Here is a 16,283-nt window from a genome sequence, read left to right as displayed (position 1 = left end):
TGCCTATAGAAGACCTCAGGACGTCTTATGTTTATTGAAGACGTTAGGAAGTCATTTGTCTCTAGAAGACCGCAAGAAATCTCAATAGGTCCTCTGGAGGTTTTCTGCCTGCAGAAGACCTCAGGAGGTCTTCTGCCTATAGAAGACCTCAGGAGGTATTCTGCCTATAGAAGACCTTAAGAGGTCTTCTGTCTACAGAAGTAGACCTCAAGGTAGTAGACCTCAAGAGGTTTTTGTATATATAAGACCTTAAGATGTCTTCCGTCTATATAAGACCTCATGAGGTATTCTCTCTATAGAAGACCTTAAGAGGTCTTCTCTATGTAGAAACCTCAAGAGGTGTTCCCTCTATAGAAGACCTCAAAAAGCCTTCTATGGATAGAAGACCTTTTGATGTCTTCTACGATCAGAAGAGGTATTCTGTCTACAGAAGAGCTTAAGACGTCTTCTGTCTATAGAAGTCCTCAGGAAATATTCTGTCTAAGAATATCTCAGTAGGTCTTCTCTGCCTATAGGAGGTCTCAAGAGGTCTTTTTAAGCCTATAGAAAGTCTCAAGAGGTCTTCTGTCTATTATATGGCTCAAGAGGTCTTATGTCCATAGAAGATATCAAAAGACCTTCTGTCTGTAGAAGTCGCAGGAGGTATTCTGGCTACAGAAGACCTCAAGAGATCTCAGGGGGCCTTCTGTCTATAGAAGACTTCAATAGGTCTCCCGTCTAGATCCGTCTTCTGTCTAAAGAAGACCTCAATTACCTGATTACCTGAGCGGGGCATTGGCAGAGAAAATGATCCAGTGTTTCGTCATCTTCTCCGCATGCCCTGCATATGCTGTTGTTAGCACAATTACCGCCTTTCCTGCTTTGAATCGGACAGCGTTGGAGATGTAGAAAGCCCTGCCCTTAGTCTTAGTCAGACTGGCCATGGAGAGATGGTCAATTCCGACCACAAGGAGAGTTCCGACCACAAGGAGAGTTCCGTCCTCCTGTTCCTCCCTGTGGAAGACCTCCCATCTCTTCACGTCCAAGTCCTTGTTTTGGCGACCAAGGACTTCGAGCATGCCTTCCGTATCGAACTTGCTGCCCCAACCTCTGACAAATACCGATGTCTTAGTTAGTTGAGGAATTTGGTCTTTCCTCACCAACTTGAGTTTGTCGCTTTCCCATGGAGGTATTATGCTGCTGATAATATCCTTGAAGGCGGCAACGTTTGCATATTGGACAAATTGGACCACCATCACGTCCCCTTGACCCTGCAGCTGATATTTTGAATTGGATCACCCCCATTCATTATGTGATTCATTATTTTATTGTTGACCATTTCCTCAATTGCTGGAAGAGGGTCTTTGGGTAGCTTTTTATACCCTCAGCCTTTAGGCTAAGGAGGGTATATACACTTTGATACGATGAAAATGTGCCTCATCGAAATAATGGTTTTAGACCCCAAGTATGTTTGGACGAAATGTGTTTCAGACAATTTGGAGTCGATCTAGCCATGTCCGTCCGTCTGTCTGTCTGTCTGTCTGTCCTGCTGGCTGGAGCGCACAATAACTCTCGAACGGATGAACCGATTCGGTTCAAATTTTGGCTTTCGTAATATTTTGCCCAAACTTAGTTTAAGTTCGAAGATGAGCTACATCGGTCCACCCCTTCCGGTACCTCCCCCACAAAAGTTCGAAAATGTTTGGAAAGTTTGTGCGCACGAAAACTCTTGAAGGGAGTGACCGATTTGGTCCATATTTTGTATAGTGTAAACTTTCTACCAGAGTAATATGAGGATCAAATATGGTCTCAATAGGTCCACTCCTTCGGGTACCTCCCACACAAAATTTCGGAAAAATTCAGTTTAGGGCCATCTCTCGAATCGCTTTGATTTTTGTTTTAGCAACTTGTATTCACTGCCCTCCATACAACGGTACAAGTTTCATCAGGGGTAAGTCCATACTTCCTGAGAAAATAGCATGAAAGTAGCAAAAAACCCCTATGGCACCGATTAAGGTGGTTGGAGCGCACGTTAACTCTCGAACGGATCTGCCGATTCGGTCCAAAATATGGTCTTAGTAATATTTTGTCCAAACATAGTTTAAGTTTGAAGATAAGCCATATCGGTCCACTCCTTCAGGTACCTCCCCCACAAAAGTTCAAAAATGTTCGGAAAAATTGTTCGTACGGTAACTCTTGAAGAGAGTGGCCGAAGTGGTCTATACTTTACACATCCTAATATATCTACCAGATATAGATCAGGTTCAAATATGGACTATATTTGTCCACTCTATCCAGTACCTCCCATACAAAATTTCGGATAAGTTCACTTTAAGACCTGATATCGAATCACTTTGATTTTTGTTGAAGCAACTTGCATTCGCTGCCTCATTTACGATGTTAGAAGTTTTTTTAGGGGCAAGTCCATACTTCTTGAGCAAACAGCCCGAAGAGTGTAAAAACCCCCTGTGGCACCATATGTTGCGGCTGGAGATCCACTTCCATAACGGTCAATGTCGATCCATTCCTTTTAGTATCTCCTCCGCAAAACTTTTGATCTTTAATCCTAATCAACATTTTCATCGGTTCAAACGCCCAAAATTGTTAAAACCCCCTAAATACATACGTATTTTTGGAAAAAATTGTTTCAATATACACATGCTGAGGGTATATCTCTATCGGCAAAGCCGACTGATACTTTTTTACTTGTTGGAACCCCTATTGGTATCGATCACTACGTAGCAGAGTTCGTCCCTGTAGCGTTTCTTGGCTACCTTGGCGTAAGATGGCGGCTCTCTACCAGTCTCCGCAGCCCTCTTCCTCTTCTGCCGGGTCCGGGATTTCTTCGCAGAATCCCCCAGACACTGCAGGGCACACCGTCTCCACGTTCGAGCTGAGTTTGTCACCCTCTGCCAAAGGATTCTGGGAACAGTCTCCTTTGCGTTGTTCTTGACGCGGTGCACTCGAATCATTTGGAGATGTGGAGCTCTTTTTCTTCTTTGTCGGCTTTACAGTGTTCTGCTCTTCAGGGGATCTGATCCTCTTCGCCATTTCCGAAGAAGTGGAGGGAGTGTTCCTAATCCCTTTGGGAGCATCCTGCGTTATAGCCTTTTTGCTGGACCGTTGCTTCCTGAACTTGCGAAGTTGAGCTCCAGACAGCTGTTTCTTGTGTGTTGTGAGCTTTGCAATGCTATCGCTCACTTCGTCTACAATCTTGTGGACCTCCTCCTTATCTGGGATTTCCATGACGGTTATATTTGTGTTGCTTTCGCTATGGGCTGGGTCGAGCATGAACTTCCCCTTTGTTTCTCAGTCTCTTTGTCCCTGTATTTGCCTTTAGGCTGTGTGCTTGTCGCAGTACCTTCGACCACAGGTGTCAAGGCACCCACACCTGTAGGAGAGATTTGCTCACGATCGCATGATGACGACGGGGCGTGACTCGTAGGCAGATCAACATCACCCGCCGGTACTGGGTTTATTAGGTCCTGCACCGTAACATTTTTACATTGTCCAACTTTCTTCATTATTGTGTTTTTTGTTTTAGGGGAACTATGGGGGTGCTCAGTTTTTTGTCCGCGAGGAAAATAAATTCCCTGAGGCAGGTGATCGTACTAATCCGCTACGGAGCAGGTTTAGTCACAAGTGAATTCCCTAGATCTAGAACAAATTAGTACGATCATCCACCTCCCCCTATAAATAAATACCAAATGTTTTGACATTGAATATTAATATTTTGAAGTTATTATTTTAATCACAAACACCTCTGCTTTTATTTGGAGACCTTGCTGGTCAATCCGTACCAAGTAGATTATCGACAGTAGCCAAACATTCTCCTAAACACTGTATCAAACAAATTCTGGTTTAGATGCCACCTGTGGCAAATTTCTTTATAATTTTAGGCTCCGTTAAGGCGATCCATAACAAAAGGAATTTGATAACGTGATCGAAATTTGAATTAAAAGTCGGTTTGAAGCTTCTCAATGGCAAATGGGAGAATCGCAGCAATAAACCTAGACTAGACTCAAAACCGAGCCAAATAGTATTTCACTCTGTGAAGAAATTCCACACCCGCTAGAATTGGAAAAATGTTCATAGAATTTATTTATTTTTTTAATTTTGGAGAACAAAAAAATTGGCCACTCTGAATTACAAAAAAAAATATATATATATATATATATAAAAAACTACCATAAATAATGTCCCCAAATTATTTAATTTCCAATTAATTATCATTTTATTTCTTGCACGTTTTGCGCATCTTAATGTCATATTTCATATCCCAACTCTAGAATGGTCAAAAATAATATCAATTACGTTTATTATTGAAGATTTTAATGTGGCGATTATTAATTGCTTACGCTCAATTTGGACAGTCAATAATAAATAGACAGAATGCAAACGCCCGCCCCACTCATTCATTTATTCAGCCAGTCATCCATTCAACCGGATAATTTAAGCAGACCTAACGCCGGTAATTGAATAAATACTAGCCGCCCTCAGCTAATGACTCTATTGCGTGTGCTGTCATTTAGTTAATGTCGTTTGATTGTTTTATTGCAAAGAAGAGAGAAGAAGACAGTTGCAATAAATATTTATAGTTTTTTTTTGTCCAGTTGAGCGATGGCCCACCTGCGCCTATGCCATACTCGTAAATACATATTTAGGTATAGTAGACAGAACGGCGATGATGACAAAGATTATCTATGGGGGATTGGCAAGGGGGGAGTAGACTCTTCCTGTAACGTATTCTACTTATGGCTTATTAGCTAACAAATTTTGTTGTTGATTACAACAAAACTTTTATGAAATTTGTCACAATCCATTATTCCGGAAGTTTTTTTTTATAGATTAAATGCCAAAAGGGTTTGAGAGTAAAAAATGAAAATAAAATTAATAATTTTATTTATTCAATTTCTTTCAGGCCTATATATTGAACCATGTGTATTTTATTGGTCTAGCTTTCCTCTTAGCCTTTACTTTGTTTGTTTACTGTTCCACTTTCCTAACCATTCCTGCAAACTAAGCGAGAGTCTCCAAATTAATGAGACAAACTGGCTATTTCTTTAGACATATTTTTTTGTTACTTGTCGCTTTTGTTTTGCTTCCACATTGACTGGTGGTTGGCCAACCTAGTCCCACATGTCTCAATATTTCGATCACAAGAAGATAAAAAGTAAACCGGCGGTGACGATAAGGCTATGAGCTATGATTTTCAAACAGTTTTAATGGCCAAAGGAATTATTGTGAAAATAATTGAGAGATTAACTTGGTATGGAGATTTGTCTATGAGAAAAGTTAAATTTCTTAGGCAAAACATAAAAATTGTTTCTTATATTAAGTTTTCGAGCTAAAGTATTAAAAAAAATATATAAAAAATATAATAGAAAATAAAATTCATACCTGTGTCCCACAATGGCTAAGGTAATAAATAACACAACCTAATTTCGGTAACGCAAATAAACAAAAATCAAAAATATTTCTTTGGTGGGAGAGCATGAAGTAAAAATAGTTTTCCATACACATATACTATGTATGTGTGTTTGTTATAACTTAAATGTTGTAAATTATGCGATTTTTTTGTAATATCCTGAGCAATGTCATTTTCTCTAATAGTTATGCTTAGAATAACTTGAACAACTACCTTTAAAAAGGTCCAGCCTAAACACCATTATAGAGTACTGGGGTCCGATTACTTATTTACTTAGCTGGCCCATTACAGAACATTTGTTCCATAGACCGAACTAAGAAAAGATCTCCAATTCTCTCTGTTTTTCGCTTCGCTTTCTGGGATACCGTGCCTTTTCATTTCTTGGTCCACTTGTATGCTCCATCGAAGCTTAGGCCTGCCGATTCTGCATGCACCGCCATGTGGCATGTATTCATACGCCTTTTTAGCGGGTTCATCATCGCTCATTCTTATGATATGGCCTAGCCAACGCAATAGCTGCATCTCGATACGTTTAACTATATCCATGTCTTTGTATAGCTGATATAGCTCGTGGTTCATAAGACGTCGATATTCACCGTCAACGCAAATCGACCCGTAGATCTTTCGAAGAATTTTCCTCTCAAACACACCAAGCACTACCTTATCTGCTTCCGAGCCATACATTAGCACGGGTAGTATCAGCGTTTTGTATAGTGTTATTTTTGTTTGACGAGATGTGGCTTTGTTTTTAAATTGCTTACTTAAGCCAACGTAGCATCTGTTGGCCAATACAATTCTTCTTCTTCTTATTTCACAAGTGATGTTGTTTGTTGTGTTTATGGCAGTGCAGAGGTAGACGAAGTTTTTAACTACCTCAGAATTATAGGTACCAACTTCCACAATTGGTCCGAGATCTATGGACGCTTTGCGCGTCGACACCATCAATTTGGTCTTTTCGCCGTTTACCGCCAGACCCACTTTTGCAGATTCTGCTTCGACCTTCCTAAAGGTATCAGTTACTTCCTTTACTGATCGTCCCATGATGTCTATGACATCAGCATAAGCAAGTAACATGTGGCTATTGGTGTAAATTGTGCGATTTCTTTTGACATTTGCATCTCGTATTACCTTTTCCAGCAAAATGTTGAATAGGTCACATGAAAGGCTGTCTCCTTGTCTGAAACCTCTTTTGGTACTGAACTGTTCGGAGAGTTTCTTTCCAATTTTAACTAAGGACCTCGTGTCAGTTAAAGTCATTTTACAAAGCCGGATGAGCTTTGCGGGAATACCAAATTCAGACATGGCTTGGAATACCTTTGAACGCAGCGGGCTGTCGAAGGCTGCTTTATAATCGACAAAAAGGTGGTAGGTGTCGATCTGCATCTCTTGGGTCTTCTCCAGGATTTGCCGCAGGGTAAATATCTGGCCAGGTCTAAAGCCGCATTGGTATGGTCCAAATATTTGACACCTGACACTATCTTGTAGGCGATAGGAAGAATACTTATGCCCCTATAGTTGCAGCATAAAGTCTTATCTCCTTTCTTATGGACTGGACACAGGATGCTCAGGTTCCAATCGTCGGGTACGCGTTCTTCCTGCCAGATGGAGCTAACTAGCTGATGCATACACCTTATCAGCGCGTCGCCTCCGGTTTTAAACAGCTCGGCTGGTAGGCCATCAGCTCCTGCTGCCTTATTATTCTTCAGCCGGTTGATTGCTGTTTTTACTTCATCTTGGCCGGGCGGTATATATTCTATACCACCTTTTGGGATTGGATTTGTGATATTATCGTCTTCGCTACTATTGGATACCAGCAGATTGGAGAAATGTTCCTTCCATATCCTGAGCACACTATCTGTATCTGTTACCAGGTTACCTTGCTGGTCTCTACAGGAGGATGTGCCTGTACCAAAGCCATCTGTTTGATGTTTCACTCTTTGGTAGAATTTTCGGACTTCATTCTGGCACCTGTACATCTCAATTTTTTCACACTCCCGCTTTTCCATTTCTTTCTTTTTCTTGCGAAAAAGACGTTTCTCTTCTCTCCTTTTCTCCCGATATCTCTCTCTTGCGCTAAGCGTTGCTACTGATTGTGAAGTAGCTCTATATGCCGCATTTTTCTCTTCTGTAGCAGCACAACACTCCTGGTCATGCCATGGATTCCTCGGTGGAGGTCCCTGGTATCCAAGTATGGTTTTTGCGGCTGTTTGCATGGAGTGGGCAATATTTTGCCATTGTGTTGTTATGTTATTGGGACACGGAGTGCTCTCATTAAGCAATTGGGCTAGTTGAGTCGAATATGCTGTGGCTATCTCTTGTGTTTGCAGCCTATCGATGTCCAACTTCCGCATTGTGTCTGTTCGTGCTTTATTTGCAACGTTCAGACGGGTACATACCTTTGCTGCAACAAGGTAGTTGTCCGAATCAATGTTTGCGCCTCGGAACGATCGTACATCCAACACGGTCGATGAATGCCTTCCATCTACCACAACATGATCAATTTGATTTCTTGTTCTTTGATCTGGAGACAACCAGGTGCCCTTATGAATATCGAGATGATTAAATCTGGTACTGCTAACTACCATGTTTTTTGCAGCTGCAAAGTCTATCAGCCTCATACCATTGCCAGATGTTTCACTGTGGAGACTGAAATTTCCGACAGTTGGGCCAAAGATATACTCCTTTCCAATTTTGGCATTAAAATCGCCTAGAATAATTTTAATGTCATGGGCAGGGCAACGGTCATATGTTTCTTCTAAGCGCTTGTAAAATATATCTTTGGTATATTCGTCCTTTTCTTCAGTGGGAGCATGAGCGCAAATAAAGCTGATGTTGAAGAATTTAGGTTTTATTCGAATTGCAGCAAATCTTTCATTCACTGGGGTGAAGCTGGATACCAGATGTTTTAGTCTCCGACTAACTACAAATCCGCAACCAAACTCATGCTTTACGTCATGGCAGCTATAATACAGTGCGTCACCTTTAGGTGTTGTTGTGACGCTTTTCCCAATCCATTGTATTTCCTGTATGGCTGTAATATCGGCCTTGTACTTTTCAAGTACGTCTGCCAGGTCCGATTACCCACATATTCGAAATTAACTGACTGAAAATTGAAGAATCGCTTATCAGCAAATAATAAAGAATCAGTCGGCTAAACCGACAGATAAATACTCTCAGTCTATGACTGTACATAGGGTGACGTAGGGGATGAAAGATACCAAGGAACGGTCCTGATCGGCTTTAACATGGCAAAGGCCAGGATTTATCTTGGTCCCTCTCTCATCTCAAGTGAACACTGACCTCCCCGTGGTGTCACCTGGGGCAGCTGCCTTTAACACCTGTTAAAGTTAGTGAGCTAAAATGTGCCGCGCGTTCACTCACAAAAACGTTAAAAACTTGGGTTTGGGCGCCAGGTTAGTAACCCTCCCCTAGAAAAAGCAGCCTACTATGAAAAAACGAAAGAAAAGAAAAACAAATCCCTCTAAAGTTGACGAACCCCGCAAACGTTTTAAGGACCATGATCTGCGAATCTGCACCTGGAATGTTCGCACTCTTTATAGAGAAGGTGCAGTATACGCATTGGCAGATGTACTTGAAAAGTTCAAGGCCGGCATTACTGCCATACAGGAAATACGATGGATTGGAAAAGGCGTCACAACAACACCTAAAGGTGACGTACTGTATTGTAGCTGCCATGACACAAAGCATGTGTTTGGTTGCGGATTTGCGGTTGACCGGAGGTTAAATCACCTGGTCTCCAGCTTCACCCCAGTGAATGATAGACTCGCTGCAACTCGATTAAAAGCAAAATTCTTCAACATCAGCTTTATTTGCGCTCATGCTCCCACTGAAGAAAAGGACGAACAGACCATAGATATATTTTACGAGCGCTTAGAAGAAACATGTGACCGTTGCCCTATTAAAATCATTCTAGGCGATTTTAATGCCAAAATTGGAAAGGAGAATATCTTTGGCCCAACAGTCGGGAAATTCAGCCTCCACAGTGAAACATCTGACAATGGTATGAGGCTGATAGACTTTGCAGCTGCAAAAAACATGGTAGTTAGCAGTACCAGATTTAATCATCTCGATATTCATAAGGGCACCTGGCTGTCTCCAGATCAGAAAACAAGAAATCAAATTGATCATGTTGTGATAGATGGAAGACATTCATCGAGCGTGTTGGATGTACGATCGTTCCGAGGCGCAAACATTGATTCGGACCACTACCTTGTTGCAGCAAAGGTACGCACCCGCTTAAACGTAGCAAACAAAGTACGAACAGACACAACACGAAAGTTAGACATCGGTAAGCTGCAATCACAACAGATAGCCACAGCATATTCCACTCAACTAGCCCAATTGCTTAATCAAAGCACTCCTCATCCCGATAACATATCAGCGCAATGGCAAAGCATTGCCCACTCCATGCAAACAGCCGCAAAATCCATACTTGGATACCAGAGACCCCCACAAAGGAATTCATGGTATGACCAGGAGTGTCGTGCTGCTTCTTCTTCTTTATTTGCCTATTCGTCATACGAATGTTGGCGACCATTACAATTACAAAGAAACAATGGATTTTAACTAAAAAATTCAAATAAATTCATAGATTTTTCACAATATCGGCAAATATGTCTCTGCTTCTGGCAGCACTAAGTAGGTGTCTCACGTCTCGTATTCCAGTCCATTCTTGAATATTCGCAATCCAACTCAATTCCTTTCGGCCTTTAGGAGTTTTTCCTTCTATTCTTAATTTTATGATATCCTGCAAGAGCTTGTATTTTGAATTCCTCATGATATGTCCAAGGTAGGCAGTTTTTCGTCTTTTGATGTTTATCATTATCTCTCTATTTCGATTCATTTTTCGAAGCACTTCATTGTTTGAAACTAAGGCAGTCCAGGTATTTTTAAAATTCGGCGGTAGATCCACATTTCGAAGGATTCTAATTTCTTCACGTCTAATGATTTTATTGTCCATGCCTCCATAGCGTATAGTAAGGTTGACCCTATATATGCATTTATAAATCTACATTTAGTTTCAAGATTTATATCATGGCTGGACAGAACTCTCTTGTATTTGAAAAACGAGTCTCTAGCAATTTCAATACGCCTTCTTATTTCCTTGGAGCAATCCCATTCGTCATTTAAAGTTATTCCGAGATATTTAATGTTTTGGACTCTTTCGATTGAGAAATTTTGTATTTTAAGGGAAATATTGCTGTGGCTATTCTTCCTGCTCACAACCATATATTTTGTTTTTCTTGTGTTTATATTTAGTCCATATTGGTTGCTGCATGTCACCAATTTGTCCATTAATTCTTGCAGATTTGAGATACTATTAGCTAGTATTGTAGTATCATCAGCGTATCGTATGTTATTGATGTATCTACCACCAATGAGTATACCTTTTGGAGTTTTATTGATTGATTCTTCGAAAAATTTTCAGAGTATATATTAAACAGCAAAGGAGACAATATACATCCTTGTCTGACGCCTCTTGATATTAGGATAGGTTCTGTGTTGTCTCCATCAATAGTAACTTGTGCGGATTGATACCAGTACAGATTTTTGATACATCGGACTTCTTTACTGTCAATCCCAATTGAGATAAGGATATCAATTAGTTTGTCGTGTTGCACTGTATCAAATGCTTTCTCATAGTCGACAAAGCATATGAAAACATCTTTCTGCACTTCTCGGCATTTTTGAATTATAATTTGCAGGGAAAGTAAGGCTTCACGAGTACCCATACCTTCTTTAAACCCAAATTGTGATATGCCCATGTATTTTTCGCATTTTGGATAAATTCTCTTGTGTATTATCCTAAGAAATATTTTTAAAGCATGACTCATTAGACTTATTAGTCTGTAGTCATTGCATGATTTGGCGTAGCTTTTCTTGGGTATGGTTACAAATATTGATTTTAGCCAATCTTGAGGATATATTCCTGTTTCATAAATCGTATTAAAAAGTATTGTTAGTAGCTCAATATTGTTAGAGTCTATAAGTTTTAATATTTCTGATGGAATCTCATCAGGTCCCGGCGATTTTTTGTCCTTAAGTGATGCTATAGCGGACTCTATTTCACTTCTCGTTATAGGGGTTCCAGAATGTTGCAATTGCACCTCTTCGCTGCTGTCTGATCGGCTATTATCTGTGAACAGTTGTTGAACATATTCTTTCCAGACTTTCTTCTTCTCATCTATTGATAATATTGGTTTGTCGTTACTATTGTATAAGACATTTGGATGTCTTTTCCTATACACTCCCGCTGCTTCCTTTAGTTTTTTATGTAAATTGAAGTCGTCGTGTAGACTCTGAAGCTTTTCGATTTCTTGACACTGCAAATTTAGTTGTTTATTTTTGGCAGTTCGGATTTCGGCTTTTATTTCCTTATTGATGCTGTGATACAATTCGTAGTTACGATTTTTATATTTGCGTCGCTCTTCCATTAATTGTAGTATTTCATTTGTCATCCAATCATTTTTATTTGGCTTATTGCTTTTGCCAAGGCTGTTTTCGGAGATTGATTTCATGGTATTTTTTGTTCTTTTCCACATGTTTTCCACATCGTTTCTATCAACATTAGAGAGTTCTTCGTTGATCTTCTCTTTTATACTCGCTTTAATTCGTGGATCTCCTAGCAGTTCTGTGTTTAGCTTTTTCCAAGCCTTTTTCTTGGTAGTAGATAGTTTTATCTTAAGCTTCATTATTAGAAGTATATGATCTGATGGGACATCTGCCCCAGGATACGTTGAGGTTTTTGCTACCGACGAGCTATCTTGTGGCTATCTTGGTCTATCTTGTGGCGATTTCCAGGTGTATAATCTTCTCGCTGGAAGGCTAAACATCGTGTTTGTCACTTTGAAGTTGAATTCTTGGCAGAACTGAATCAAGCGGTCCCCTCTTTCATTTCGTTCTCCTAGTCCATACGACCCTGTTATACCGGGAACAATCCCACTGCCAATTTTTGAGTTAAAATCACCTTGTACAATAGTAATTTCATGGGGCTTTGTTAGTTTCAACAACTCTTCAATGTTTTTATAAAAAGTTTCTATTTCTTCTTTGCTTTTGTCGGCAGTTGGAGCATATACCTGTATGATATTTATATTTATTGGTTTAGTTTCCAGCTTTATAGGCATAGCTCTGTCAGATTTTGGGATGAATCCCCCTTTAACAAATTTTGCTATATTTTGTTTCAGTATTACTCCAACGCCATTTCTGTGATTTTTTGTAAGATTTCCTGAATAGAACATTTTAGCGTTTCGAGTACATATATCGCCGCTGTCTGGCCACCAGGTTTCACATACGCCAAGAATATCTATATTAAGTCTGTCCATCTCGGATACCGTATTAGCTAATTTTCCAGCTTCATAGAGACTTCGTACATTCCAGGTTCCGATATTTAATTTGGTTTTACCTCCGGGGATTCTTAGCACCCTCGATTGGCCGGAGACTGAGGGCCGTGTGTTATTTGTTGTATTCATTGTATTTGTATGATTTTCTAGGGTTGTTACTTTAGTGGTTTCCCGTTGCCTTCTAAAGGGTTTATAGTTTTCCTTCTTTCATTCAGCCGCTCCTCCTGGAGTTCAAACGCTGTTTGCTGCCGCCAATCCTTTGGTCAGACTCTGCCTTTTTCCCTTTTTTTTTTGGTTCGCCCCGCATATTTTATTTTTGCGGTGCCCTCCATATCTGGTGAGCGTTCTCCTATCCACCACCTGGGGAGGCGTCCGATGGGAGAAAAAAAATGGGAAAAAAAAACTCCACACGGACTCAAGACATCTTGTTCGTGCTGCTACCGAAGAGAAAAATGCGGCATATAGAGCTATTTTACAATCAGTAGCAACGCGTAGCGCACGAGATATCGGGAGAAAAGGAGAGAAGAGAAACGTCTTTTCCGCAAGAAAAAGAGAGACATGGAAAACGGGAGTGTGAAAAAAATCGAGATGTACAGGAGCCAGAATGAAGTCCGAAAATTCTACCAAAGAGTGAAACATCAAACAGATGGCTTTGGTACAGGCACATCTTCCTGTAGAGACCAGCAAGGTAATCTGGTAACAGATACAGATATCGTGCTCAGGATATGGAATGAACATTTTTCCAAGCTGCTGGTATCCAATAGTAGCGAAGACGATGATACCACAGATCCAATCCCAGAAGATGGTATAGAATGTATACCGCCCGGCCAAGATGAGGTAAAAACAGCAATCAACCGACTGAAGAATAATAAAGGAGCAGGAGCCGATGGCTTACCAGCCGAGCGGTTGAAAACCGGAGGCGACGCGCAGATAAGGTGTATGCATCAGCTAGTTAGCACCATCTGGCAGGAAGAACGCGGTGCACGCAGAATTGGCAGGCCAAAGAATAGATGGCGCAAACAAGTGGATGAAAAGATGACAAGGTGCGGCATTCCAGAAAGAATTGGACATCTTTTCTTAGTTCGGTCTATGGAACAAATGTTCTGTAATGGGCCAGCTAAGTAAGTAAGTAAGACTGTACACAAAAGATGCATAGGAAACCTCGGGAGAAGTTCAAGAGAAGTTATTTTGCTTATAGAATACCTCGAGAGGAATTCTTCTGACCATAGAACACCTTAAGAGGCCTTCCTTTGTCCATAGAACATCTCAATTAGTCTTTCCTTGAAACCCCTAAGAGGTCTTCTGCCTATAGAAAACATCGAGAGGTCTACCTCTTATAGAAGGCCTCAAGAAATTGTCTTCTGTCTATAAAAGGACTCAAGACATCTTCTTCTGTGTGTAGACCTCTACAATAGAATACCTTAAGAGGTCTTCTTTTGCCTACAGAAGAGCGCAAAAGGTCTCCTTCTATCTATGGAAGAACTTTATAGGTCTTCTTTTGCCTATGGAAGATTTCAAAAGGTCTTTTTCTGTCTATAGAAGACCTCTCGAGAAGTCTTATTTTGATTATGGACGACCATAATATGTCCTCTTTTACCTATGGAAAACACAAAAGGTTTTCTGTCTATAGAAGACCTCAGGTCGTTTTTTACCTATCGAAAACTGCAAGAGGTCTTCTATAAGCAGAAGGCCGTAAGAGGTCTTCTTTCGCCAAGAGGTCGTTTCCTATAGAAGACTTCAACACGTCCTCATGAGGTCTTCCTCTGACTCTTATGTCTATAAAAGGACTCAAGACATCTTCTTCTGTGTGTAGAATACCTCAAGAGGTATTCTGTCAATAGAATACCTTAAGAGGTCTTCTTTTGCCTACAGAAGACCGCAAGAGGTCTCCTTCTATCTATGGAAGAACTTTATAGGTCTTCTTTTGCCTATAGAAGATTTCAAAAGGTCTTTTTCTGTCTATAGAAGACCTCTCGAGAAGTCTTATTTTGATTATGGACGACCTTAATATGTCCTCTTTTACCTATGGAAAACACAAAAGGTTTTCTGTCTATAGAAGACCTCAGGTCGGTTTTTACCTATCGAAAACTGCAAGAGGTCTTCTATAAGCAGAAGGCCGTAAGAGGTCTTCTTTCGCCAAGAGATCGTTTCCTATAGAAGACCTCAACACGTCCTCATGAGGTCTTCCTCTGACAAAAGAAGAGGTCTTCAGTCGCCTGTAGAAGATTGCAAAAGGCCTTCTTTTGCCAGTGGGATACCTCAAGAGGTTGTTTGCCAGTAGACGATTTCAAGAGGTATTCTTCTGCCTGTAGAAGACCTCAAGGGGTCCTCTTTTGCCTACAGGTCCTCTTTTGCGTATAGAAGACTCTAAGGGGTCTTCTTTTGCCTAGAGAAGACCTGAGGATGTATTCGTTTGCCTACAGAATTTCTTCTGTTCATTTGCCTATAGAAGACATCTGCCTATATAAGACCTTAAGAGGTCTTCTTTAACTTCCAGAAGACCTCAAGAGGTCTTCCTTTGCCTATAGAAAGCGTTAAGTGATCTTCGTTTGCCTATAGAAGACTTCAAGATCTTCTTTTGCCTATAGAAGAGATAGTCTACTGCCAATGGAAGGCCTCAAGAGATCTTCTTTTGTCTATAGAAGATCTCGAGAGGTCTTTTTTAGCCTAGAAGACTTCAAGAGGTCTCCCTCTGCCTATAGAATACCTCAAGAGGTCTTCTTCCTATTGAAGACCTCAAAAGGACTTCCTCTTCCTATAGAAGACCCCAGGAGATCTTCTTTTGCCTATAGAATATCTCGAGAGGTCTTATTTAGCCAATGGAAGACCTTGAAAAGGTTTTCTGTCTATAGAACACCTCAATAGGCCCTCCGCCTAAAAATTCCCAAGTAAGTATGAATATAGAAGACCTCAAGAGGGCTTCTCCTTTCTATAGAATACCTCAAGATGTATTCTTCCTATAGAACACCCCAAGAGGTCTGCCTCTTCCTATAGAAGACTTCAAGAGGACTTTCTCTTGCTATAGAAGACAACAGGATATCTTCTTTTGCCTATAGAAGATCTCGAGAGGTCTTATTTAGCCAATGGAAGACCTTGAAAAGGTTTTCTGTCTATAGCAGGCCTCAATATGCCCTCCGCCTAAAAACTACCTAAGGAGGTATGCATATAGAAGACCTCAAGAGGGCTTTTTCTTCCTATAGAAGACCTCAAGAGGTCTTCTTCTTCCTATAGAAGACTTCAAGAGGTCTCCCTCTGCCTATAGAAGACCTCAAGAGGACTTCCTCTTCCTATAGAAGACCTCAGGAGATCTTTTTTTGCCTAAAGAAGATCTCGAGAGGTCTTATTTAGCCAATGGAAGACTTTAAAAAGGTTTTCTGTCTATAGAAGATCTCAATAGGCTCTCCGACTAAAAATACCTAAGGAGGTATGCATATAGAAGACCTCAAGAGGCCTTCTCCTTTCTATAGAATACCTCAAGAGGTCTTCTTCTTCCTATAGAAGACCTTAAGAGGCTT

The sequence above is a fragment of the Musca autumnalis genome, unplaced genomic scaffold (assembly GCF_047663935.1).
Source record: "Musca autumnalis isolate F117 unplaced genomic scaffold, ASM4766393v1 scaffold_1, whole genome shotgun sequence".
Classification (NCBI taxonomy): Eukaryota; Metazoa; Arthropoda; class Insecta; order Diptera; family Muscidae; genus Musca; species Musca autumnalis.
This window is presented reverse-complemented; position numbering follows the sequence as displayed.